The sequence below is a fragment of the Octopus sinensis genome, linkage group LG3 (assembly GCF_006345805.1).
Source record: "Octopus sinensis linkage group LG3, ASM634580v1, whole genome shotgun sequence".
NCBI lineage: Eukaryota > Metazoa > Mollusca > Cephalopoda > Octopoda > Octopodidae > Octopus > Octopus sinensis.
Window position 1 is genome coordinate 17,253,593 of NC_042999.1, and position 14,924 is coordinate 17,268,516.

Here is a 14,924-nt window from a genome sequence, read left to right on the forward strand (position 1 = left end):
ATTTATCGTAAATTGGTGTCAATACATGGGTAATAACATGCAAAACAGCTTTAGTTGAAGGTTAACTGAATTCCCGATATATTATTATGAAATCCCCGATATGTTTCGAAAAATAAAGGTACGAGATAATTCTGATAAGTTAATAATCTTGATGCAATCGTTTGGCTTCAACATTATTATGAAATCTAATCGAGTTTTTACCGCTTGTATGACTGATGACTTTTTTTAGAAATGGAAGTTATAGGATCGGAAGAAAAATTGCAAAAATTAGAAGTGTTGTTTTCTATTGTCGTTAATTTGCTAATGATGTGAAATCACGCCATCAGCAAATAAACTATATAGAATCCTCAGAAAACGAAGTTTTATATGAGGAAGAAAATTTTAAACAAATCACCATATACTCCAATGTATGGGAAACCCTATGCAATCGTTTGGCTTCAACATTATTTATTTTAATTTTGGTTCCGTAATCTTTCGGTCCCGAGGTCGAACGTTATTGTATTTCATGATTAAGAGGACGTCAGCTTCACCGACTCCATTTGGCTGCTTTTCTCGAAATGTTAAATATTCCAGTTTAAATTACATATATACAATGAAAATACAAATAAATATATAAAATTGAGAATTTTACCAATTATACAAAAAAGTGGTTGTCAACGTAAACAAATTACTCGATTGTACATGTAAGTGAAAGAAACAGACTAAATCTTATATTACAATGTGTAACGGAACAAACAAAGAGAGGCAATTCGTGATATCACGAGTTACAAATGTAACAAGGGAAAATAAAAAAATGTTAAATGTCAACTTGTTTACGGAATATCTACGTATGGCTTTAGAGAAAACCAATAAAACAACTTTTCTTAGGGGGCAAAAAAATTTATGGAAGGTTAATGTACGTTTTAAACAAAAAACGTTATCACTATTGAAGCTAATTGACCATCGGGTTATTGGAATCGGAATACTCAGGACTACAGGACTACTTACGCAACGATTGTGTAAAAGCAATTGAGAATATAGTTGAAAATGTAGTTAAAGTTACAGACTAGTTACAGACTTTAATATTTTTACACACACACACACACAAACACACATACATGTTTATTTTAAAAAAGGTGTACAGATGGCTTTTATTTTGTTACATCAATATCAATGCCCATATAAAATATACATATACAAATACACATGCACATACACACACGTATGCACACACATTCGCACACGTATATAGTTGAAATTTATAGAAACACAAAACATGAAGATCGGTGTATAAACAACAAACAGGTGTATTAATTTAACGCTCGGGGAGGTGAGAAAATCTTTTGCATTTCGAGCCTGTGCTCTTCAACGGAAAGGAACACGAAGAAATAAACAGAGAGTATAAAATGCCCTTTAGAGTTTTATCTTGACTATTGAGTAATTGAAACATATTAGTTTATAGATAAATTTCCTCTATTTACTTAATATTGAGGTCTCTTTTTTTCTTTTGTTATCTTACCGTTTTTACCAATATATATATATATATATATATATTATATATATATATATATATATATTATATATATATATATAAGAAAATAAAAACGGAAAATACGCACACTTACATGGTTATTGTATAATTTTTAATGTATCGACCGGTTTCGCAATCGCTATTCATGATACAATGTTTAATTTATATGAAAAAATATTTTTTCTTAAGAAGAAAATGGGTCCATGTTGTTTCTAATGAAATTCACGATATATATTTGCATATGTGTACACACACACAGAGGCACACACACGCAGAAATTACATACATACATACATACATTCGTCCGTGTATCCTTATATAGAAGGGTGCTGTTTTGGAAAAGATGAGACTAATCCGCGGAACGATGCATGGTGACTGAAAACATCACTGTCTCTAAAGATACTAAGCTGACTGAATATATATTCCACATATGTTTAATAACTACAAGCACATTTGCACACGCCTTCATACATTCATATGTGTTGGCAGGTCCCGTTATATATAGTTATACATATCGGCGTTCGCACACATACATACACAAACACATACATAAATATAGAAAAAAACATTTCAAAAATGTATACCAAATTAATACATTATACTAGAAAGCTCTAATTTCAAAGTAATGTTCTATTAGCAGGAAATTAATAATTAGTTAATTAAACAAAATGTATTATTATCATAATGAGTTTTCTCCATACACACACGTCCGTATATATATACATGTATGTGTCTGTATGTGTGTATATATATATATATATATATATATTATATATATATATATATATAGATATATATATATATATATATATATATATATATATATATATATACATATATATATATGTACTCTGTAACTACGCTCCATAACTTTTATATAATTCTTCATTCGAACGCAGTCTGCTTTGCTGGGCATGTTTGATTTCATGTGAAAATTTCACCAGATTTGGGCTTTTTCAGGTCTAGTCATTATTTTTATGCCGAGAAGAGAACCAGGTTGGTCTTTCGAGCCTAGATAATAAGTATAAAAATTTGAAAACCGGTTAAACATATCCCACTTAACTAATGCCATTGTTGGGACTGGAAAAACGAATGAGATCCCAAAGTTAAGATCAGGGCTGGCCAACCTGAGTGCTGCGGGCCGAATGCTTTATACTTTATACTTTCTTGAGTAAGTATATACTTACTCTCTTGAAATGGGCGAATTTAGACAAACATTTAAAAACATCATGAAAATTTCAATTTTGTCAGTATACAAGCAGCCATCGGAAAAGATATCTGTGATTAAAATGGTTGACAATGTAATTCGAGTTGGCCAGGCCTGGTTAACACTGAATGACATATTGACAGGTATTAGGGATAATAAACAATGGACAATATAGATCTGCTTCGTTCATGACATCGAAATTTAAAGCATTTTTCTCTTGCATTTAATGCCTCACGAAAGCGCAATTTGTACGGGAAATAGCTATCAAACCCACTCTGTTTTTCTTTATGTCTCTCTTTTCGTCTGTCTGCCTGCTACTCCCTGTGTTACTGTTCTTTTGTCTTTCTTTACCTGCATAATATATATTATATAGTCGATCAGACATATTCAGGTTAATTTAATATGCGGGATTAATATGGTATGTGAAGTTAACTTATTCTAGAGACAAATATTCATTACATGAGGCATTACCCCTAACAATATCAATCATCATCATAATTGTTCGACCGTGGTCGAGACTTTCATAGTCTTTTCAAATGGCTAATAATGTGTGCGCGCGCCACTACTACACACATTGGAAAGCATTGTACAACCAAGTACTAAAGAAGATCTTTCCTCCTCCATGAAACAAAGCTGTTCCCGCTGGACGTCAACCCAGTATTTCTAAGCTACTGACCCAGTGATTTATTGTAAGGTTATCTCCCTAGACAGATTGCCTTCACTATATCAATAGTATAGGTTGTGATAATATATCTTGCTAGAACACTTTTTATTTTAAGTATTTTAGTTTTTGTTTGTCTTGTGAGGGTCATTATGCCAATAAAAATACAGTCACTGATTCAATATCACTTATGTCTTAATATACAATTGGTTAAATATGTAAATAAGTAACCAACAGATTCAGAGAAGAGCTTGAAGAGAGAAGGCAAGTTATTGAAAAGGTTACTGAAAATAGCAACGGAAAAACTTCGACTAACAGGCAATCAATTTATTGTTTAAGCAGCACTTTAATAAAAAGCAATCGATTATTTAGTTGGTTAGATATATAATCAATTGACTAACTGTTATATCGCCTTCTACTCAACTCGACTCAACTCTACTCTGTTCTACCCCTCGACTGCTACTCAACTCTGCTCGACTTATACTCTCTACTTCCGACTGATACTCTCTAGTCCGAACTCTCACGTCTAGGCTTCTCCCAATATATATACGTATTGGGCTAGCCTACTTCATCGTCTGGGGGCGTCCACACAACACAAATAAAAAATAGTAATATCAAACCAGTGCATGTATTATTGTTGGCGCAACGATCCTCCCAAACTCAACAAGATATATTTTAATGCACGAATTCATACCAATGATCTTGTAAACCAAATACAAAAAGCTTTTGGTGCTTGCACGTATAATAGAAAAAAATATTTGTAATCATCTCTTTTTTATATATATACCATATCAAATACTCCATTATAGAAAATGATCTATTAGCTGATATCTGAGTCTGATTTGGACGCTACTGTAGCAGTTTCAGTTTCCGTCTAGTACTTCTTGGAAAGTATTACGACATGTTTTACATAGCAGATTATGTTTCATGATGTAGACATTGGCTCAACGTGACGTGTAATTTTATTTTCAATTGGCTTATATGGGTTCACATAAGATAGAGCTCTAATTTGTAATAATAACAGGCTACACTTGTATTCGCCAGTCTCCAGTGTATTCGTATATGCTTTTTCATTTCCACTTGTTTGATGAATTAAATATCAGTAGAGTAGTAATCTAATTACATCGGTGTTGCATGTCACCTCCCCAAACTGAGTCTGTATCTACACAAGGGAAATCAATATTATCGAGTAGAAAGAGAAGTTAGCTCTAAAATCCCTTTCCTTCAGTTCTGTTCCATTAAATCTTAAGCTCGGAGCTAATTATTTTCATAGTTTTTTTTTTGTTTTGCCCAGTTCAGCCCCTGTCCGACTTTTCATCAAAGATATTCCAGCCGTTGATATTAATTCATTCTAGCATGTGTACGAAAGGCTGAATTATTATATGCAGGGCTATACAAGAAATAGATACCAATGATAATATATCGGATAAGAGCTGATTGCTCAGTAGCATAATCGGCTCGGGTGTGATATGAAAGGGCAAAATTGATTGACTAAACTCTGTATTTCTCTGTATATCGCTAGTACGGAGGTTACTGTTATTGCCATTTGTGAGACATCTGCTGTTGACAATGTCAAACGAAGCCGAAATCACGTGTTCTGGTTGTCCTGGATGCGGAAGTCGTAGTGATTATATCTTGGTAAATATCACAGCATTTGTGCATTCTAAAGTAGTTGGGTGGGAAATATTTTACATTTTGGCATCAACATTGCTGCAATCGATCCCTTTATTTTCTATGTATGTATGTATGTATGTATGTATGTATGTATGTATGTATGTATGTATGTATGTATGTATCTATCTATCTATCCATCCATCCATCCATCCATCTTTCTATATATCTATCTATCTATCTATCCATCCATCCATCCATCCATCCATCCATCCATCTTTCTATCTATCTATCTATCTATCTATCTATCTATCTATCTATCTATCTATCTATCTATCTATCTATCTATCTATATCGTTAGCCACTACGCACACATTTTTTTCTCTCCTTGTTTCTCCCTTTGTTTTTATCTGTGTCCCTTTTCTGTAGAAGAACGTAGGCTCGAAACGTTAAAGACTTTTTCAATTCCTGAGCGTTAAACTAATATATCTGTTTGTTTTGTACACCACCTATCTTCGTCTTTTGTTTTTTTCCTGAACTCTCCCTATATATATATATATATACATATCCATCTATCTATTTATTTGATGCTATTTTTCTGAAGCGGCTTAACATTCACAAACTATTGCTTCTTAGCGTCACACAGTAGTGATAATAATAAAACAAACTTGTCAAAAAAGAAGAGTAAATAACAATTTACTCTCTCACCTCATCTCTGTTATATATTCTCTCTCTATCTCTCTGTGTATATTCATTGAAAGTTGTGAGTATTTACCAATGGTTATGAATACCAAGTCAATGAATAGATATGATTGGGTAACAACTTTTAAAATAAGAGAGAAAATTTGGCTGAAATGGGGAATGACCGTAAAGGGAAAAAAGAATGTATGTAACAATAGTTGAAACGAAAAGTGTTTGTATAAAATGTACAGTGCTCCGTGATAATCGCGAATGTTACGTTCGAAAACCTCTAGCAATGGGGGAAAGTTCGCGAAGTAGAAACAGTACTGTACTGTATATATTTGCTATCACTCTTGCAATTTGTATGTATTTATTTTAATATAAATGCAAAACAATACCTCACACCCGCCTCCCGGCTTTCGTTTTCTATGCAGTATGGGCGATTCCTTGTTTACTTATCTTCGGTACACTATGTATTTACTTTTAATATATCTTAATTAATGTGTTATTCAGTGCCCTTATTTTACCACTAAATTAATTAAAATAAAAAAAAATATAAATTCCTATAGGTCACTGAAATCCGCGATATACTGAGGAGGCCGCGAAATAAATTTACAAATATTAGCCAGAAAAATTTGCGATGTACTGATTGCGCAATAGGTGAACCACCATGTAGTGAGTGCGCAATAGGTAACCCGCGATATGGTGAGGGGTTAATGTATACGCTTGGTATGAGTAAAACAGATTGGTAGACTATAATGAAATTAAGAAATTGATAGTAATTAAAATAGAATAAAATAGACTTTAGCCTAAAATTAAAACTGAAATTGAAATTAAAAATCATAGTTGAGATTAAAATTAGGAAAGAAATGAAAGTATACTAATAATAAAATCAGAGAAAAAAGGATCGGTAGAAAAGGGAAGAGAGGAAAGAGAGGTCATTTGTTTTTAAGGCGGTAGAGTAGAAGTAGGGGCACAGGGGCGATGGAGGACACAACATCTATATATGATGCATCGAATATATCTTGGATTGAAATGATGGAGGAGGTGAAAACTTGATAGCTTCGTGATAAAAACAGATTATATATACATATACTGAACGTGAGAAAATCGGAAGACAATAACAAATACTGAAATTGGAGAGGATAAATGAAGTTCCAACACACAGACATAGCAAAAGATATAAGCCAAAAACATACAGTGTATGATTGTGTGTGAATGTGTATGTATGTATGTATGTATGTATGTATGTGTGTGTGTGTGTGTGTATATATATATATGTCGCCATGATAGATAGTTAGCCACTACACACATTTTTTCTCTCCTCATTTTCCTCTCCTTGTTTCTCTCCTTGTTTTTTTCTGTGTCCCTTTCTGTAGAAAAGCGTAGGCTCGAAACGTAAAACACTTTTTCTATTCGTGAGCGTTATACTAATTCATCTGCTTGTTTTGTACACCACCTGTCTTCGTCTTTTGTTTTTTTCGTAAACTCTCCCTATATATATATATATATATATATATATATATATGTGTGTGTGTGTGTGTGTGTGTGTGTGTGTGTGTGTGTGTATGTATGCATATATGTGTATGTGTGCCTGTGCGTGTGTGTATATGGATGTATGTATATATCAAATATTTTTATCTTTTGTCAATGCATGATAATATGAACATTCTCAATAAGCCTAGAGGAATAACTGCCGAACCTTAAATGAAATTTCAAAGACCCAACGATCTGCCCTTTAAATCGTAATTTCCTAGTTAAAGGTGTTGTACAGAAAACAGCTTCAAAACAAGGCCTTACTGACACGAACATTACTTCACATAACAGAAAACAGACCAACAACGAGCCTAGCTAAATACGTATGCCGTCTAAAATCTATTTCTGCTCCCTTTAAATTACAATGGTGTGCTTTGGTAAAATCTAACAGTTATAGGTATGGGTGCTGTGCAACCTTACGATGCCCATTCCGCGTGAGTAAAAAGTTCTTAATACTTTGTTTATGAGTACAAAATTCATGTTTTGTGATGTGAAATCGTGTGTTGAAATAGATATTGCTGCTGAAGAGACCAGAGTATGTATAACGAAAGATTTAATACAAAGGACACTAAAATAAGAACAATAAAGCTGAAGGAAAGAATGATTATATACTACGTGTGTTTATTTCGCGAAGAAAATATTCCTATGCCGAATTATAACAATATTTAATACAATTATAGGAGTAGGATACGCTGTGTGGTAAATAGCTTGCTTACAAATGACATGGTTCCGTGTTCAGTCCCACTGCGTGGCACCTTGGGCAAGTGTCTTCTACCTTGTCCTCGGGCCGAACAAAGCCTCGTGAGTGGATTTGCCAGACGGAAACTGAAAGAAGCCCGTCGTATGTATGTACATGTATATAAGTGTGTTTGTGTTTGTCTCCCCCCCCCCGACATGGCTTAACAACCGATGCTGGTGTGTTTTCGTCCCCGTAACTTAGCGGTTCCGCAAAAGGGACCGAAGGAATAATTACTAGGCATACAAAGAATAAGTCCTGGGGTGGATTTTCTTGACTAAAGGCGGTGCTCCAGCATGGCCACAGTCAAATGACTGAAACAAGTAAAAGAATGAACGACAAAACGAGGCGTTCGAATTCCTATAGTCACGCGTCGAAACGTCTTTTGTGTTGATCTTATTTTCTCAATCGGTTCCACATGGATGGTTCAGTTTCAAACTTTTCAATATAACTTTATTCTTTTGATGGCATTTGATATGTTTCTTGCATCCAAACCTTTTATTCAGGACTTCGAATTTTGTAATATCCGAATTTAATGCCGCACAATGTCTTGATGTACTGTATTTTTATTTTGTTTTTGTGTTTAATTGTATTGTTTTTACGTCGTTTTTGTCACATTTTTTTCCTTGTTTTTACCCCTCTGCAAAGGAATTTTATTCAATTCTTTCGCAGGAAGGACTTGTTCGGCGAGTCGTGTTCTGTCCTCACCTTCGAAACACGCTGGAGTTGAACTTGGGACAGCTGATGAAAGGGATTTTTCCTTGTGTAGTTGTCTTGTACTCTGTTTTTTCGTTGTTAAAGAAATTGTCCGTTCCATGCTTGTTTTTACAGTTTCGTTTCTCGTTGAGTTCTACGTCTATTTGTGGTGTCCTGTACTCACGTATATATATTTATATATGCATGTATATATACATGTAGATGTAGGTACGTAATATATGTTTGTATGTATGCATATATTTTATTTATTACACTATATATATATACATATATATATATATATATATGTATATATATATATATGTGTGTGTGTGTGTGTGTGTGTATTTATGTGTTTGTGTGTGCGTGTGTGCGTGTGCGTGTGTGTGTGCGTGTGTGCGTGTGTGTGTTGTGTGTGTATTGTGTGTACGTTGTGTGTGTGAGTGTATGTGCGTGTGTGTTGTGTGCATGTGGCGTGCAAGATGCGTGTGTGTGTGCGTGTGAGCGTGTGTGTGTGTGTGCATTATGAGAGCAATGACTTCAATGACTGCTGCTATTAAGTAACATCGAACGTGATACTCCTCTGCCTCACGACCAAAATCTGTATCCTGTGGAAGGGAGAGTCGCGTACTTGCTTACAGTGTTTAAATCCTTAGAATAAAAGAGAGAAGCCAGAGCTATGCTTTGTGGAGGTACTTTCAGGTGCTGAGCCATAGTCTTACGAGACGTAGAAAGAGGGCGGAAGTGTACGTTTGTGTAGGATGTAAATATTTGTTTGGTACTAATATTACCGTTACGTAGATGTGAACAGTGTAAGCAAAATGGAAGTGTTGAATCTGTATATAAAGGAAATGCTATTACGTAAAGTACTGGTTAACTGTGTCAATAAAGTAGTTTATTTCAGTTTGTACATGATGCAAATGCGCTGTAAATAAATTACGTTATTTACGGTGTGTAGGATATTTAGATAAGTAATGCATGGTGTCTTTGAATTCAGGAATATTGCATAAGCTTGGTGTTGATGTTCGACGTTGATCGTAACTACCTTGATAACTATGACTTATAACCCTCTTGGTATTAATACTGTTCATTAGTGGCATGGCGGAAGAAACAGTTTAGTTACAGCATGGTGGCGATGTGAATTGACGTGGCCGGTCTTCCGTTTGAATCCCGTCGAGAAATTTTTTTTTAAAAGTTCTATACTTATTTCGTGTTTGGCGGCGAGCTGGCAGAAACGTTAGCACGCCGGGTGAAATGCGTAGCCGTATTTCGTCTGCCGTTACGTTCTGAGTTCAAATTCCGCCGAGGTCGACTTTGCCTTTCATCCTTTCGGGGTCGATAAATTAAGTACCAGTTTCGCACTGGGGTCGATGTAATAGACTTAATATCTTTGCCTGTCCTTATTTTTCCCCTCTAAGTTTAGCCCCTTGTGGGCAGTAAAGAAATATATACTTATTTCGTGTAGATAAAATTAGTATCTGTCAAGTATTGAGGTTGGCAAAATCTATGATAGTCAACATTATAATATGTAACCTTTTCTTAACTAAAAAATCAATAAATTGTTTATATGCACTCTAACTTATTGATATACATTCTTCGACATCCACACAAAACGTGACAAAAAGGATGAATATAAGTCATGTATTAAAACGTGACTGTGAAGCTGTAGTCATGGTTACCCAAAGATGAGAAAACACTCCTGTCCTTGTATAGTTCTATATCCTTATTCACCTATTTTCTACTTGTCGCAAACATTTTTATTTACATGAATGAATTTTTCATGTTATCATTTCCGCAGTAAATTCAGGATTTTATAAAATACTTTGAGCTACACAACATGATGTACTTAGTCAGTTATGAATATGAAATATGTAACCATTATACATTATGCATACGCACATAAAATACATAGACAGACATGTACACACACACGCGCGCACACACACATATACACTTTCATGCATATATTTTTGATTTTGATTTGATTTTTCCAGTTTCAGCTCATGAGCTGTGGCCATGCTGGGGCACCGCCATTAAACAATGTGCTATGCTTACTGCACCTAGGTTTCCCAAGCGGTCACCCATCTAAGTACTGACCAGGCTCGACGTTGCTTAACTTCGGTGATCAGACAAGAACCGGTGATTTCAATGTGATATGGCCGTATATATATATATATATATATATATATATATATATATATATATATATATATATATTTATATGTGTATGTATGTATGTATACATACATACAGGTTTGCCTAAAATTAAACCGTCAGTAAATGAAAATTCCATAACTACTTAATATTCAATTCTATCTATTCATTCCAATTATGAATATTTAATAATTGAATGTTCAGTGTTAAAATCATCGTTTTTCGTTTTCAACATCTGTCTATTAATTAGCGCAGTCTCAGTGGAGGAACGTGGCCTAGTGGTTAGAGCAGCGGACTCGCGGTTAAGGGAGCACGGGTTCGAATCTCAGACCGAGCGACGTGAGTGTTTATGAGCGAAAAACCTAAGCTCCATGCAAAAATGAAGGGCGGCTAGTTGGCAGAATCTATAGCACGCCGGGCAAAATGCTTAGCGATAAGTCGTCTGCAGCTACGTTCTGAGTTCAAATTCCGTCGAGGATGACTTTCCCTTTCATCCTTTCGGGGTCGGTTACGCACTGGGGTCGATGTAATCGACTTTATCCCTTTGTCCTTGTTTGTTTCCTCTATGTTTAGCCCCCTGTGGGCAATAAAGAAATAAATTATCGCAGGCTCATATAAAATCATTTTTGTTTTGATCTTGGAATCAAATGTTTTTTTTTTTTCTGTCAGGTGACTCTTGGTCATATATATGTATATGTGATATATATATATATATATATATATATATGACAGCAGATTCTGAAACGTTCCTTCTGGGTTCTATTCCAGGGCTTAGAAAACCTAACTGACTGCTGAAATAAATGTATGATTCTAAGACGGAAATATGTTGAATAAAATCATACTTAACAGATCCTCCTGTATATTCTTTAACCTAAAGCCAGGAAATCTTCAGCACACTTCCTTTAAATGTAAGTGTGTATGTATGTATGTATGTATGTATGTATGTATGTATGTATGTATGTATGTATATATATATATATATATATATATATATATTATATATATATATATGATATGCTGTCTCGCGTTTTATCAAGTAAAATAGATATTTTACTGTGTAGCAGTTTGCACACACACACAAACACACACACACATACACAAACTTACACACTGACATACATACATATATATGTACGCATGTGTTGTTTTTGATTAATAAATGAACGGTATCGATAACTGTTGAAAATAATTATTTAAATAATGAAATTTTAACTGATGATCACTATCTTCTTCATAAAACACCGAACGGGCCAGATTACCAATTGATTACTATCCTGACAAATGGGTCTTGATAGTTTGCATTTTTCAATAACATTTATAGTAATAAAATATCATCAAATGCTGCAATTTTCATTACTATTTGCATGGTTATATCAAATAATTTCAATTAGCGTTGGTATATTGTGTTTCAAACCTGAGTCGAGATTACAATTATTGATAAAGATCATACGCCTCATTAGTATACTGCTATATAATCATTTCGCAATATGTATCAGGTCGCAACATGCAACATTACATTTAATAACTTGTAATATTTATTGTATTTAAGGAGTGTCATTATGCCAAAATCATAATATTTAAATACGTGCTAAAAGATATGAGAAAAAGGACCACGGGTCTTTCCCGAACAAGAGGTTCATAAGGCTGGTTTCCCCTTCTCGGCTGACTGGACCCCGGATTACACATTTTTGTCATCTGGGGGGGGGGAGTATAAGGACAAGAAATGAACACAACGCATCATTGTAATTAGGAATCGAAACCACAATATTGCGATCTTGTGTGCAAAGGCAGCGAGCTGGCGGAAACGTTAGCATGATTGGCGAAATGCATAGCCGTATTTCGTCTGCCGTTACGTTCTGAGTTCAAATTCCACCGGGGCCGACTTTGCCTTTCATCCTTTCGGGGTCGATAAATTAAGTACCAGTTACGCACTGGGGTCGATGGAATCGACTTAATCCCTTTGTCTGTCCTTGTTTGTCCCCTCTGTGTTTAGCCCCCTGTGGGTAATAAAGAAATAGATCTTGTGTGCACCATGCTAACCACTAAGCCGCACACCTCTATGTTAAATATGTTACTGCATCTTAATACATGCTATCTTTTCTATCTTACAGAATGTAGGTTTACAAAAATATTTAGATTATTTACCAGATCTGCTTAATCGCAAAATTTGAAATATCCTCAGTCTACATTATTTACATTATTTACGTTACTTACATTTGACGGATATTTGTCCTCATCTTGTTTGTTGTTAACACGTTTCAGCTGATATACCCACCAGCCTTCATCAGGTGTCTTGTGGAAATTTAGAACATGGGTTCCCATTCTAGGATTGTGGACACCTCTCTCAAAATGCTTCCTCCTCTTAAATTACTGAGTTTAAATTCCGCCGAGGTCGACTTTGCCGTTCATTCTCATGCGCATCGCTAAAACAAATAGCAATTGAACATCTGTCGATGTAAATCGAGTTTACGACTACTTTGAAATTACTGACCTTGTTCCACAATTGGAAATCATTGTTCTTTTCAACCATACGAAGTGCATTGAAGCAGATTATTAATTTATACTGGGCATTGATTTTTAAACTAAAAATGGCAATATCACCATACGCCCGACTTGTACTTCTCAATTTGCAGCATTTCATTGTGGTCGACAAAAAGTACTTTATGATTTTCTGTCCTCAATCTCACTTGTCCTCAATCTCACTGCTGTCCCCAGTTGCATATATATTTCTTTACTACCCACAAGGGGCTAAACATAGAGGGGACAAACAAAGTGATTAAGTCGATTACATCGACCCAGTGCGAAACTGGTACTTTATTTATCGACCCCGAGAGGATGAAAGGCAAAGTCGTCCTCGGCGGAATTTGAACTCAGAACGCAACGACAGACGAAATACCGCTAAGCATTTCGCCCGGCGTGCTAACGTTTCTGCCAGCTCGCCACCTTTTCATATAGTTTATTGTATGAGCTTACCCCTGAAAATGCTGTACAGGTGCACTTTATATAAATCCTATACCGCCACCTGGTATAAAGTAAAGGGCTGTGACATATTGGTTAGGGTGTTGCACTCATTATCGTAAGATTGTGGCTTCCATTCCTTGACTGAACAATGCGTTGCTCCACTCCACTAACCTGGCACCAAGGAGTAATCATGCGACAAGCCGGCGTCCCACCCAGCGAGTAATATATATGCCAGAAAGGCGGCGAGCTGGCAGAAACGTTAGCACGCCGGGCGAAATGCTTAGCGGTATTTCGTCTGCGTTACGTTGTGAGTTCAAATTCCGCCGAGGTCGAGTTTGCCTTTCATCCTTTCGGGGTCGATAAATTAAGTACCAGTTACGCACTGGGGTCGATGTAATCGACTTAATACCTATGTCTGTCCTTGTTTGTCCCCTCTGTGTTTGGCCCCTTGTGGGTAGTAAAGAAATAAGTATATATGCCAGAAAAATCAGAAACCAGAAAACCGACCTCATGAGTCTATATGACTTGAGAAGTCGCATCTAGTATTGGATCAAACAAATCAGATCAGTTTTCGATATTTGTCTTGTAACTTGAAACGCAACACTTACGTCAGACTTCGGTATTTGTCTTTGAATTGTGTAACCTTATTTTGATAATTAACAGGTCGTTAGTTTATGAATGTTCGTAGTAGTAAAGTTCTGTTTAGGGAGCAAGATATTTCTGGCTCGCAAACACGTCACGAATCCTGTTTTATAGCCTTGGTAAAATATTTAATTATGTAACAAATGGGAATTGCGTTCATATTTAGATTCAAGGGCTGTTCTGCAAAATTTAATATTCATTATTCATCCCTGACAAACTGCTTTGTTATGAAATGGAAGCTACTGAAATGTAAATAATGAACCCTCTGCAAAAATAAGGAATACAGTTCATAAAAAATATATAATAAATGTTCCTTCACGAGCCATGCCAGCCTCATAAGGGGCGGTTTCCCGGTTTCGGTGGCGTAGAAATTCCCCACCTGGACGGGACGCCGGTCCTTCGCAGAATTACTCATTTTTGCCGGATGAGTGAACTGGAGCAACGTGAAATAAAGTGTTTTGCTCAAGAATACAACGCATCGTCCGGTCCAGGAATCGAAACCACGACCTTACGATCATGAATTCAACAC

General features: G+C 35.5%; 1 pseudogene; it reads right to left on the minus strand.

Moving 5' to 3' along the window:
- Positions 1-10,686: 10,686 nt before the first annotated feature.
- LOC115210092 lies at positions 10,687-10,805 on the minus strand (annotated as a pseudogene).
- Positions 10,806-14,924: the final 4,119 nt, after the last annotated feature.